This window comes from Spea bombifrons, chromosome 10 (genome assembly GCF_027358695.1).
Source record: "Spea bombifrons isolate aSpeBom1 chromosome 10, aSpeBom1.2.pri, whole genome shotgun sequence".
Lineage (NCBI taxonomy): Eukaryota > Metazoa > Chordata > Amphibia > Anura > Pelobatidae > Spea > Spea bombifrons.
Genome location: NC_071096.1, coordinates 38,828,090 through 38,841,552, shown reverse-complemented (window position 1 = coordinate 38,841,552; position 13,463 = coordinate 38,828,090). Strand labels below are relative to the sequence as shown.

At 41.6% G+C, this 13,463-nt stretch overlaps 1 long non-coding RNA gene across 1 annotated transcript; it reads right to left on the bottom strand.

The window, feature by feature from the left end:
* Positions 1–6,025: 6,025 nt before the first annotated feature.
* Positions 6,026–10,568, bottom strand: LOC128467345 (uncharacterized). Its single transcript, XR_008345709.1, has 2 exons — positions 10,478–10,568; positions 6,026–6,458 (listed from the first exon to the last, which is right to left on the bottom strand). It is a non-coding gene; the product is annotated as an uncharacterized LOC128467345 (long non-coding RNA).
* Positions 10,569–13,463: the final 2,895 nt, after the last annotated feature.

Genomic DNA, 13,463 nt, shown 5'->3' with positions numbered 1-13,463 from the left:
TAAGTGTCCCCCTTTCATGCTAAACTATTGTGAGTTAATCTGACAGGTAAAATTGCAGCCTTTCTAGACGGCTCTTAGAACGTGCGTGTTTGTCACTGTATCAGTACGCAGAGTTTGTAATGACTTTCTATTCATAGTAACACAAGGGAAAAGGCGACCTAGCACGACATCTGTCCCTATTCCCGCACAAAGCAGGTTGGAGACGTGCTGTTCGTGACACCAAATGTAATCTATCCTTAAACTATAACTAAAAAGACAGAGAGCAAATTGCCAGTCTGTAGCTAAAGCCATACAGATATAATCACAGCGGAAGAAGCACCACGTGTGGCAGGCGAGTGCGAGAAATGGTGGGATCTTTTTTGGGGAGAATTCCAGAAACTGGTAGCGCAATAAAAATGTATTTTATGACACGCTTTAGTGCCCCGTGAGTTCACTTTCGCGGCGCCGGCCCCTTGGTGTCCGTCAGCCTCTGTGAGCCATGAGACCCTGGCAAGCTGCTCAGTACATGTTCATTTGGAAGCATGGCAGATGTGTTTACATTAAGCGGAGAGATCACCTGCCCTCAGGACAATTGCAGTGTGATAAATATTGTTTTATGTTGATTGTAATCTGAGTACATCTAGTAATTCCTTGTTAACGAATGATAAGCAGTTTTCTCTTTAATTGTTTCTAGTATTGTTAATATGACTTTATTCACCTGCTACTCACAACCCAGCAGCCGATGGACCATTTATGGCTTACTTACTAATGCTGTTTTGCTGGGAAAGCCGTGGTCCGCAGCATAGATAATTACGTTGGTGGTGGGCGTTCGGAGGGCAGCCTGGGCCATCAGGTAGTTGGCACAGAAACACTGGGCAGCGAAGCCACACTAAATTCCTGTCTATGGCATTAAAACGAGCCGTAAACATTACTCCCAGAGCAAAGTAACGCAGACTTAATAAAAGCTGTGTAACTTATAACCAGAGCCATAAAATAACCCTGACGATGACAGCCCGTAAACGTCGGTGACATGTTTATAGTTATTGGTGAGTAATGCGTGATCTTTACCCAGATTTAACGTCTGTTAGTGAACATGATAATCCTACATTAGGGGTAGGTCTTGCTGAGTGATGTTTGATGGCCAGATCTGTGCAGATTCACACTCCTCTCCTCTATCATAACCGACAAGCACAGGGGCCGCTCAGGAGACAGGGCCGCTCAGGAGACAGGGCCGCTCAGGAGACAGGGCCGCTCAGGAGACAGGGCCGCTGGGGTTATTAGCCTTTTGCCTTAAATATCCCCCCACTCGTTACATTCCAGATCGCTAACCAAAAATCTTTGACGATGTGTTTCTCATTTCCTTACAAATGTTTTATAAGTTTAAATGTGAAGAGTTAATATTTTTTAATGTCACCGTTTGACTGATTTTTAGCTCTGCAGCTCTTTTATTGACTTTTCAAGGAGAAAGGTTACGCTGAATGTGTAACTACAACATAGCGCCTGTCACTATTCTTTGAGATAGCCGCATAGCTTTAGATAACAGAACATTATTCATTTCATAAGGGAGGTGCGGGAAATGAGAATTCTAAATGTGTTATGCAGCTGAGGGTCATTAATATGAAAAAAGCCAAGGAGGTTATGTGGGTTATAAGCAATTTATTCGGTTCGTCATCATTTATTAATTGTCTGATTCTAATTTATGGTGTTTTGTTAAAACCCTTGCTCCACAGACCCTTTCCAGGAATAAAAAGGTGTCTATGGAGTTTTACGTTTCACAAGGGCTGCGGTGCCTGAGGACGCCTCGTTATTCTGCTGCTCTTGGCCAAGTCAGAAAAACCTATTGTGAAAGCGAATGTGGCTGTTGCATAAAGTCCGTGTACACAAACTACCCAAAGGAAACAATTCGTGGCAGTGAACATGCATCGACAGTAAAAACGTGAGTAAGCAAATATTGGCCCAAATATTGTCATACCTGAAGAAGATATCAAATCAAGAGCCAAACAACACAGCAGATTAACGTTTACCCCAAACTTTTCTACATAAAAGTAACTCTGACGACATGCCTGTAACACATCCCAACAAGTAACTCACTGCTTTTTGCTCCTTGTTTTCCAAAGCCCCATTAATTATTTAAAACCTTTTTGAATCAAGCAACATTTTCTCCCAAACTGTCATTTAACAGTCATAATGTAAGCGATCAGGAGAGGAGTTTTCTTTTCCTGCGGAATTTACGCATTCAGCTTTAGCAATCAGGGAAGACTGATGGGGCCAAAGCTCTCATTCTGCTGTTTGCTTTGAATTTCTTTTATGGTTCCCTACATTTATTTTTACCGCGCACTTCATCTTTTTTTTCAGTGTGCATCATATTTCACTTTATGTTCAATAAATCATTTAAAAAACCGTTGCTGGCAGAAAAGTTCTTGATACGGCCCGTCCTGCCAGCACTGCTATAATTCTCATCCTGATATGGAACACATTAATGAAATGATATGGCTACACTGGATTTCTTAATGATATTAATACATAGGAGTTGCCAGCAATGATACATCTTCATTTGTGCGAACGTTCTGAAGGGATTTTTATTTAAATTAAATCGGTGTTTTTGAGCTCCAAGGGAGCATGAAAGACGTTCGTGAAGATATCTGTTTGTTAGTCAGATAATGCCTTTAAAGCGCCGGTACATTTTCACCATCGCGTCTTTATAACCAATGCTCTCATGCAAATCAGAGTCACTACAAATATTTGGATCGCGGTAACATTTTTATTATAATTTTTTTCCCAGAAGCTTTGTTATTGCTTTGTTTAAAAAGGAGATTTTGTCCGTTTGGCCCAGTGAGGTCTTTCTCGAGGTTTTGTTGAAGAAACGCTTGAGCCGTAATCTCTCTCATGCTCTCCTTTTGTCCTTGACGGCTTCCTCGATTATCTTCTCAATTCATTTTCATCAAAGCGCTTATCTCTTGGTCTGTCCTGTAGAGCTAAAGACAGTGATACTAACCGGATCGTTCCTGGTGTCTGGGGTCCTACATCTGAGTAATGTTTAACGCTCGTTTCAGTATTTCGTTCCAGTGCTTTATGGCTCCTTTGAATTATTAACATACATGCCATCGGTTTGACTTCCCGTGTTTATGACTCTGGGAAATGGCTTTAGTGTAAAATATGATTGGCCATGATGCATTTCTGCTTTGTTAAAAGTTTTGGTCTTGAGATGTATGAAACCAGGGACCAGGTGGCTATAAGGTCCACAGGGCAGTAAACTATTACGGAGTTAAGGAGTGTTCCTGAGAAGCACAAGTGACACTATAGTCCGGGATTATTGCTATATCTTTATAGTGAACCCTAGGAGAAGATAGATGTTTACCAACAGAGAAGAGACACCTTTAGAACCAAAGTGGAGTGTTTCACCCTTCTGACAGTTTCCCGCTCAGGTTGAGCCCTTGGGTTTGAGCGGCTGTGGGACTTACTGATGATCCACCCGGAACCTCAAGTGCCTCCCTCAATCTATTGCATAAACAATTGGCAAAGCCAACGTCGGGATGCCAGAAATCAGAGAATTGGAAGTCAAAGCCAAGATCAGGATGCCTCGGGAAACGAGCAAGGTCACGAAAGGAACTAGAAAACCATCAACCGGCAGGCCATCCAAAGGCAAGCTGGGTTTGCTGGATGTGTAAAGACTTCCAATGACGAGCAGCTGAGACTCTGATCTGCCACAGGTGAGGAATCCTTTAGCCAGATTTCAGCATAATAGCCCAGTGATCAGAACCTACCCCAGGACCAGGACTTTCAACAAGCAGCAAAAGAAGTTTGTTTTTTTTAGTTTATCCACAAGATTTTGGTAAGAAAAAGCAAGTATACCGTAGTCAGAAAAAAAAACGTTTTTATTTGTAAATAACTAGGAACTAGAACTCGGAATTTTGATGGAGATTACAGCTGGAGTGTTTTAGGAGTTGTTTAGCTAACTATAATGATATAGACTTAATTATATACACATTAATTGCAAGCTCTCCTGGCCTGTATAGGTTTGTATTAAGCGCTTACTGAAAACATCAGATCAATTGCAGCAGATTCTTCTTTGAATAAATTCTTAATGTTTTTTTTAAATTGAATTAAAACCCTTTTGCTTGAGTGCATACTCTAAAACACCAGGAGCTGAGGTTTCTCTTAGTCTTCCTGTGACTTGGCACGGAGTTATTGCATAATAAATGAATGCATAAAACGGTCTGAAATCAAAAGCTCTCTTTTCCATCTAAATCCGGCGGGGATGAAATAGGTCTATAGAGCACACAAATTCCTCCAAATGAAACGCATTGGATGAAGATGATGGACTCAGCGGGGCTGCGTGCTACAGAAAGAATGGAAAAGAGCTCTAGCTGTTCTGTGAAGGCGCCTTGTACGCGGTGGAAGTGATTAGATCATAACTGCAGCCACAAGAGGATCTATATAGTGAAAAACAAAAGCGTGGAGATGCCGTCTAATACAGAGTAAAGGCCAACACGGGTCATTTGATGTGTAACCTGCCGATGTATGCTGACACCCACAGAAACGCCTGCTATGGATGCTAGTGATACCCAAGCAATACTCTAAGAGTAGTCCCCTGCTATTCGGATCGATGAGGGCTCCCGATGAGGGAGATTATGGTCAGCTTCACAACCGCATGGAGCCGAGTGCGGTGGATACTGGAATGAATATTCATAAGCCCTGTTAAAGGGCCATTCATGTTGCTAACCTGTGCTTACCTATTGACTGCGCTGTTTGCTGCCTGCCTTTTTGCCTGTGATACTGACTGTCCATTTAGCCAATCCCTCTATTTATTGTGAACTATACAGTGACTTACTTACTACCAGATTTCTGTTACCGGATTGGGCGTCCTGCCTCGCGGATCCTTACCTACCTATTGACAGATGGCTTCCGATATCACAGGCCATACCCATGGATCCCACAGAATTGGCCAGAATGTCCTCAAGGCGAGAGAAGCAGGATCAAGTCCTGACCAGGCATGCATCACATCTTCACAGATGACACGTGAAACAAGTTTAACAACGTCTAAGAAAGAATTCTTTTTACGCCAAAGCAGAGAAATCTGAATTTGTGACCGGATTAAATTCTTGGGATATAACGTTTCTGCAGGCAGGTTGGAGATGGATCCCGATAAAATTCCTCCTATGGGAAGAACCCTCTGGTATTGAAGGTATACAACGACTTGTAGGATTTGCAAACTATTATAGCCACTCCATACTCCACCTCTCTTAGATTATCGCAGCTATCACTGCAAAGCCAAGAAAAAGAGCCAGTCCCAGAAGCAAAAAAGGCTTTAGAGAAACTGAAATTAGCCTTCACTTCAGCGCCTGTTGTACGTCATCCAGACGTACCTTTCATTTTGGAAGTAGAAGCATCCGAAATCCAATCAACTCCATCCATGTTCTTGCTTCTCATAGACATGTACCGCCGCCGGAAGAAATGACGCCACCTAGTAGAAGGAACAGTAACTCCTATTACCATTCTCATGGATCATAAACATGTATTATTTATTGAAAAAGCCAAAAACAATGAACCCCAGACAGGCAAGATGGGGTTGGTTTTTTACACCCTTTTGTGACCGGTCCCCTCTTGTTCTATGGCCCCCGCCAAAACTGCCTTTTTCTGGTGTTGTGTATGTGGGGTGTCAGATAATAAGAGAGGAAACAGAATGGGCAGAATCAGCTTTGAACTTAGTGGATGATGTTGCTATGGAAACATCACCATCCTCATAAGGTTGCAATTTATTCAATTGCGTCTTATTCCAAATACGTATGGGCATTTGACAATTGATATATGTAGACAGACCAATAAAGCTTGGGCCTAAATGTCTGATGTGAGAGAACAGGAGGCTAATTTAATGTGTTTGAAGTAATTGCGCTTTGTTTCTCCTGACTATTAGCCCCAAGCCCTTAGTTTCATCTAGAAACCTTTTTTTTGTGAAGAGGGAACAATCCTTTTCCTAAGCCTGTGCCATCTCACAAAAACACAGCACCGACACACTTCATGCATACAGCAATTACTAAAAGATCGCTTGATTACATTGTCAATTTAATAGCACAAAGCAATTGGGTACAATTATTTCCAAACTTTTCGCAAATCCAACAGAAGCAAGCTGCAGCTCGCTGGGACAGAGACATACCTTTGACAAGTAGCATAATTATCTAGTCATTTCCATTATAAATCACATTGTCACGGAACAATACAGGCAGAATATCTCGACAAGCAGAACAAAGGAGAAGGAGAAAAAGACATTTTTCATTATTCAATAGACAACAAAAAAGGACTAGATATGCTATTGATAAAGTGTACTTTTCTTTTGTAGTTTAGAGAGAGAAACACAACAGAAGAGACCTCCTGGGAGGGTCATTTTAACATCCACACATCAGGATCAGATTGATGCCGGCCGTGAGTTCCTTCCCGAGTCTGGAAAATGATTCCTCCAAGTCGATCTCACACAGCGCACGCTTCATCAGAGAGAGATGAATAGGGAAAACGGAGCGTCCGTGAGTCTCCTCGACATAAATAATGTATCTCAACTACGGGGGCCACTTTGGTCCTTACAAGGTATGAAATCTCACTAAGTTTGACCCAAAGAATTGTTATTACGCTCACAACTGTTGTCACTTTACTTACCTGGTATTTATGGCATTCTTTTGCTGAAAGATAAGTTTTATAATATATGAGGACCCTTAATTATACCGCAGCCAAAACAAATGAAACTAGAAAACCTTCTGTTTGTGCAAAACAATTCCAGATTTACGTAGCTGTGTAAATCTGTGGAAAGAGTTCTGTTATCCGCCACCACGGTCCATCCCGGGGATTTGCAGTAATGTTCTCCAACCTTCACGCGGTATTAACAGGTGAAGGACAGGAAACATTGCACACGTGACACGGACATAACGTGTCTGCACACGAAAATAATAAGGAATAGCACCAATAGTGCATCAACGTTACTCTGCCAGAGCTGTCCGTCTTCTCAGCACTGCTGCGTTTCCATTCACACGCTTGAGCCGCTCCTCTGGGCTTAGCTGGACACATTTCAGAGCAAGAGGGGATCTGACATTTACTCCGCTGCTCTGTGTAATCAATGTTCTTACATTCCGCAGTGTTCCCTATTTATAGGACTCTAACCATGCATTATCTAAAAAATACTATCAACTTCAATAAGGCAGTTAGAATTGGTTGACCCATATCAGTCATATATAAGGACATATATAAGGACGTATATACCTGTATATTAGTTTTTCCAGAAATTAAGCAAACATTGTGTTTTTAAATCCGGTCTATAAATAAATCAAATGCTTCTTGTGCTCCGGCAGGCAGTACTCCCTCCTATTCGCATCACACGGAGACAACACGGGAAAAATCACGAGGCAGCACGTCAGCTTAAATATGTGAGATAAGTCATTCTTCACCATCGTTTCTTGTCTGTATTGTCTGGGATCAGCAGTAGAGGAAACAACGACTATTAATATACCGAATCCCGCTTAATAACTCTTCAGATATAAAAATGCCATTGCTGAGGGTGCAGCGAACACATATGTCAAATAATATTAATGTCAGGCTTCCTCCTAATAAAAGCCATGTAGAATATTTGTATGTTCTAAAACGGATTCAAATGCACAAGGTTTTACTGAAGCGACTTAATCAGAGCTGGAGGCTGTTTTTTGCGTACGAGTGAAATGCCGCTCTTTCTGAATGTTTTCACAATCCACTTTACAGGGATTAGCTTCAAACTCCCGCAAGCAGGTGACATATTTCCTGTTTGGACGTCTCGCTGACATCATCGGTTGGATCATTCATTCGGACGGCGGTTCGTTTTTCAGTATTATCTTTTCTGAAATGAAATCAATGTATCTCATGTAATGTTCATGAACTTAGGATCTCCTACTTTGATCCACATACCTTGAGGCTGATGGTATGAATGTTTAATTTGCCTGTATAAAAGTCTGGAGGATATAAGGCATTATAGTTATCAGTAAGCAGACAACAATAAAGTATGTAAGGCCATGTGCATGTCAGTCTGTCTGTCTAAAACACAATAAGACCTGCAGATTGCCCTTGCACAGTGACCCTGGCATGCAATTGTTTGTGTGTTTTAGGATGTTGCAGGGTAATAGTTCCCATTATAGGCTCATGAATCAAGAAGTGGTGAAGTTAAATTACATGGGGGATCTTGCATTACAAATAAGTGAATGCCCTGCTCCATCCGACACAGATTTTAATGCAGAGTGTTTTCCTGGGTCGCTGAATGCCTTCATCGTACTTCATTTTTGCAGAATGGTTTGTGTAAAAAGTAATACCCCCTTGGCCAGTTTAAACTGCGCGAAGATATAAAACCAAGAGATGTTTTCTGCTGCTGGCAGGTATCCACAGGGATCTAGAAACCTCAAACAAGCTGGATTATGGGCTGGATGTTTGTCTCTTTTTGTGCCCGGAGGCAGCTGGCCCTGCACAAGCCTCATAACAAAGACAGATTCTTTGTCTTGTGATTCCCCCTGTAGAGAATTCAAAACCACCTTGATCCAGCATGGGGGGAATTCAGAAGATGATCTATTAGTAGTTATTCGGTGAAATATCAACAAGTAGACTCACCGCATCGTAGAAATCCAGAACCTTACATGCTGAGGGGAGCTTCTTCTGTGATCTGTAGTAAATAGAAATATCTTAATACTGCGCTGGATATTTATGTTCTCAGCTGGCGATTCCTGGCTCAGTCCTGACCGGCTGTCACCTCCATGGTACCAGAAATTACATTATCACAGTCCTGTCGCCGCAGATTATTGTAGGGCAAGACAGATACTTTAGGAACGATTGTGTTATCCACAGAATAGTAACCCTGCGACAGGGAGACTGGCCCTGAAAACATTATTGTTTCTTACTTTGCTCTTCCTGGAACATTGTATCGTATAATAATGTTTGTTTGAGTAAGCCTTGTTGCCATGGCGATACACTGTATCTGTGAAGTGGTGTCTCTGGGTGTTGTGAGATGGTCGTTGTGTAGATGGGAACCTGGATGTGTAGCAGGCCATCCCTTAGGAAATGTAAACTCAGAACAAAAGGTGCATCCAGGTAACATGAACCCCGGATATGGATCCGCCAGCAGCAGAGTGACAGAAGATATCATTAACGGAAAAGTCAGAAATATACAGAGAACAAAAAACACGACACTTGCAATAATAGGTTCCTTTGCTTTGACAGAATATGGTGGATGTTGACATTGATGCCGATCTCAGTGTTACTGAATGCCTTGACATCGAGGCATTACAGCAACACCGTTTCAGCAAAGAAAGTGATCATAGATCACTTTCTAAGTTTGTTTAATGAAATGTCGTGTCAGGCACGTCATTGGTCATTAAGTGACCGTTTTTGCGTGACGTGCCTGACCCGTCAATGGACGTTAAGGGGTTAAGATAGTAATAATAACCTGTAGTACATATACTGCTTTGTTGTTACTCGTAACTGTACAAAAATGCAAAAATAAAAAAACCCAATACAAATCAAGAGGTAATTGGCACCTATTGTGAAGAGCTTACAATCTGCAGTTGCTGTACGTTGCTGTACGTGGTCTCTTGCATTTTGGTGAATAAGGTGGTAGTAATATTTTGAGAACAGGTGAAACTCTTCGTCTTTCGTCTTTCGGTGCAAATCATAAAACGTCCTGTTGGTCTTCGCAAAGGCTGTAGGATTGGTAAATAAATGTACGGCTAACCTCCTCCATTCGCTGCGAAGCGATAATCCACTTTACAGCGATGTGAATATTTTCAGAAACAGTGTAGCCTTGGGATCATCACAGATGGCTCGGGAACCGCATTGACACATAATCCAGATCAGAAAGAAACAGAATGATATCGCTGGGATTTAGAAACTGCTATGCCATATGGCTGCTGTTACACGCGATCATCAGAGACCAATCGGAATTTTGTCAAACGCTGCTTATAATCAAAATATAACGTCCAAAAAGGCCCTGTGAAGTCAGCGGGGGGGTGTATGTTTCCAGAACCGGAATGTTACAAAAACATTGGTTTTGCTGAAATCAAGTAGCCAAGATCTGGTGCTGGCCATGCGCGGCTGTCTGGGTTATTTCGTGTATGCAATGCACTCCAATGATATTGCTTTCATGATTTAATAATGTTTCATAGCAATTTCATAGCAAGAGAGCCCAAACATACAGAGACGCAGACCGATATGATGAGGTTTAACTCATTCTTTTCGTTAATAATGACTTTTTCTTGTTACGTTGTAATATATTTAGGCTCCATAGCCCTGCCTGTCGCTTCTTGGGGTGACTAGGAATTATTTTGTGTTTCTATGGGTGCTTATGGAAATAACTTGAGGGTAATACCAATAAATATTTGGATAACATTTTCACCTGCCATGGCCAGCCCTCAGATTATATGAGTCTGGATTGATTGTGTGAATGTTTAGAAATCAACCTGCTTCCTTTTTCTCCCTACAGCTATATCCCACCATCCGCGCTCACCGTGCCTGCAGAAACGCTCCCAATCTGAGTGCCTTCTCGTGTCCCGTTCTCTGCGCTCCGCTCATCACGCATGACCTGTTTTCATTTCTCCTGTATGAAGGTAAATTTGAGATAAAATGTTTGTTTTCCACAATTACACAGCAATTCAGCTGTTTCGTGGTCGAAATAGGATTTGACTTTAACAGAAAACACAAACAAATAGATAAAGCAAGACACATTCAAGCCTGGCCCATCTGCTTACTGTCATCTTCATCATCATCATCTTCATCATCATGTAATCCATGCTTTATGGCACTAGCAGTAACATGTTATGGATTATATTAGATTATTGACACTGCTTTGGAGTCTTCATACCCATATCTCGAGCAGGTGAAAGCTTACCCCCCACCTTTACGTCCCATAGTCTCAAGAAAACCTGCACTGGGAATTGTAGGGAAAATGAGAGAAAATATTCATTTACAGAAGGATATTTGACACATGGAATAGCCACCCAGCAGAGGTTGTGGCTGCTCGTGTAACAGAACATAAAAGAATTTCTGTGAAAAGGTTTACGATGGGCAGGAAAAAAAACCACGAACAACAGCAGTAGATTGAGAAGGATTATTAGATTTTCTTATTGATCTTGTTTTCTGTAATAAATAATAGAATGTAAGCTGAAAGGGAAAAAACACTATTGTAAGAATACATTGTAAGTGTGCTGCGGCATATACTTCTGGTGAGACGGATACCACCATGAATTTACTAGATTACATTAATTAATACTGAATTGGTGAGCCGAGCCTCTCCACCTAATGTATCGCTTTAATTCTAGTCTCGTCAGACCCCTTGAATATATGCATTGTAAGAAGCGCTGCGTAAACTGTTGGTGCCGTATAAGTAAAAGGTGATAATAATAATTATACTATATTTTGGCTACTCGTCCTTATTCATATATAGTGTGTGTGAGGAAAAAAAAGGCATGCAAGCATGTCGACCTCATTCAGATTGTTAATATTTCAACACAGGGAAGGAATTTAAACATAACAAGGAAGCCAAATAAGGATGGGTAACCATGGCAATCGAGCGATGAGAAAGGTAGTGGTCCCCCTACACAAAGCAAGCAATATGGAGGCAGACACAGTGTGTATAGCAGGCACCATGCGTCCTGGCTCGATAAATAGTATTCCTCAAGACAAATGACCATTGCTTGCTGACTAAACTGAGCACTGAAAATAGGAAAATCTCAACGTTTCCATGTTTGGATGATTTAAGGAGTCTCTGTTAACATTTCAGGCATGAAATATACAAAAAGCCCAATAACAATCCTTTTTAAATTTAAATCTATGCATACTGTCAAAACGCATAGAGCGCGATGCATGTGAGACGGCTGGAGCTGCATGCAAAGCAGACCATCGCAGCCGGCGCATTCCGCTACATTGATCACGGCCTGCGAGGCGCATGCACACAAAACCAAATATCTTTTCAATTACTTGACAAGAAACGCCAATTATTTTTGAAGAGTTTTTCAAATGGAAAAGAAGTCTTTAGTTTCAAAAGATTCAAATAAAAAAAGCAAACTGACATAAAAAGACTTTGGGTCATGAACGTGTATTTTAGTTACTCTTGTTCAGTTTTTGTACTCCTTCAAAACAGTAGGTCTTTTTTTTTTCTTCTAAAAATGGCCCATTTTATAAAGACATCAAAAATATATTTAGCATTATCCCCGGGGTCTGCATTCAAATACTTTTGCTTCTTCAGTACAGTATAAATAGAGGATGAGAGAGGGTAGTAATTTTAATGGGGTGCCCAAAGTGATCTCTTATGACCAATACTTCATACGTATTGCTTTAGGCCCATAGTGGGACCTAGCATGATCCACAAAGAAATATATGCCCCCCATGGGTTATTACTGCAAGCCCCTCTGTCGAGTAGACGTTCCTTCAAGTCACACATTTATAGAAAGTTTATGTTTTTGTTTTCTTTGTCATCTTCTTCCGTTCAGATTGCTAGATATGGCACACGAAGGGTTAATGACTCCATCTTTCTTTCATATTCTTCTATCACCCTTTGTCCGCCTCCATAATCAACCTCATTCAGATCCGCAAAGCTTCTCTTCCGACAAATTCTATTTTAGTGGACAGAAAGTGCTGCGTGTGATCTGTAGCGAACGACCGATTCGATTTAATTGAAAGAAAAATCACCGGCACCTGAAGGGCGTCTGCTCCTCTTTCAGCGCGACCCCGCAGTCAGCAGTGCTTAGGGGCTACTTGGCCGTGTTTGTATTTCTGTGCTCAGGGTTACAGCTCTGCTATTCATTATCTCATCTTCCTCCCGGTGACACAGATGGCCAGCGCCGAGGCTCGGGGCAATGAAAACGCATCATCTCTCTTTTGTACTTTATCTTTCTCTAAAATATTCGGGCAGCAACCATTCTGGTGATAGATGCCCCGTGTGCTCTCATACAATGACCCTGACGGGTTTTCATCACACTTAGAAATGAAAAGCTTAGAAAAATCTAAACCAAAGAGGCTCCAAGCAGGCATAATGAGACAGGAAAAATCATGCGCTAAAGAGAGACCTCTGTGTAATCAGCACGAGGGGTTAAACTGTGCGTCTGCCATCTGGGTTAATCTTTTATGTGCCCCTAGATGCCCCTCTAGCTTCTTTCCAATGCTGCTTTAGTTATATGATATGATTGATAAAATAAGCCACAGTGAGGGCAATCGTGTGAGAAAACCTCTGAAAAGCGGCAGAAATGAGTTAACTGAAGAAATCTATCCCTAAAGTGGCAATGAAATGAGTCCAGCAGATGGCTTTATAAAGGACGTCAAATTAAGCAATCGAAATATAGAAAGCCATCGAGCAGAGAATCGCACATCTTTTCCGATGGCTTATGTGCTGCGGCTCCTCGGTCAACCTGGACTCCCCAAAAATCCACCTTCTTGCTACAGAAGAGTAAGCGATCGCGCGACCCCATGTTTATCAAATGCAAACGGAGGCCCCAACA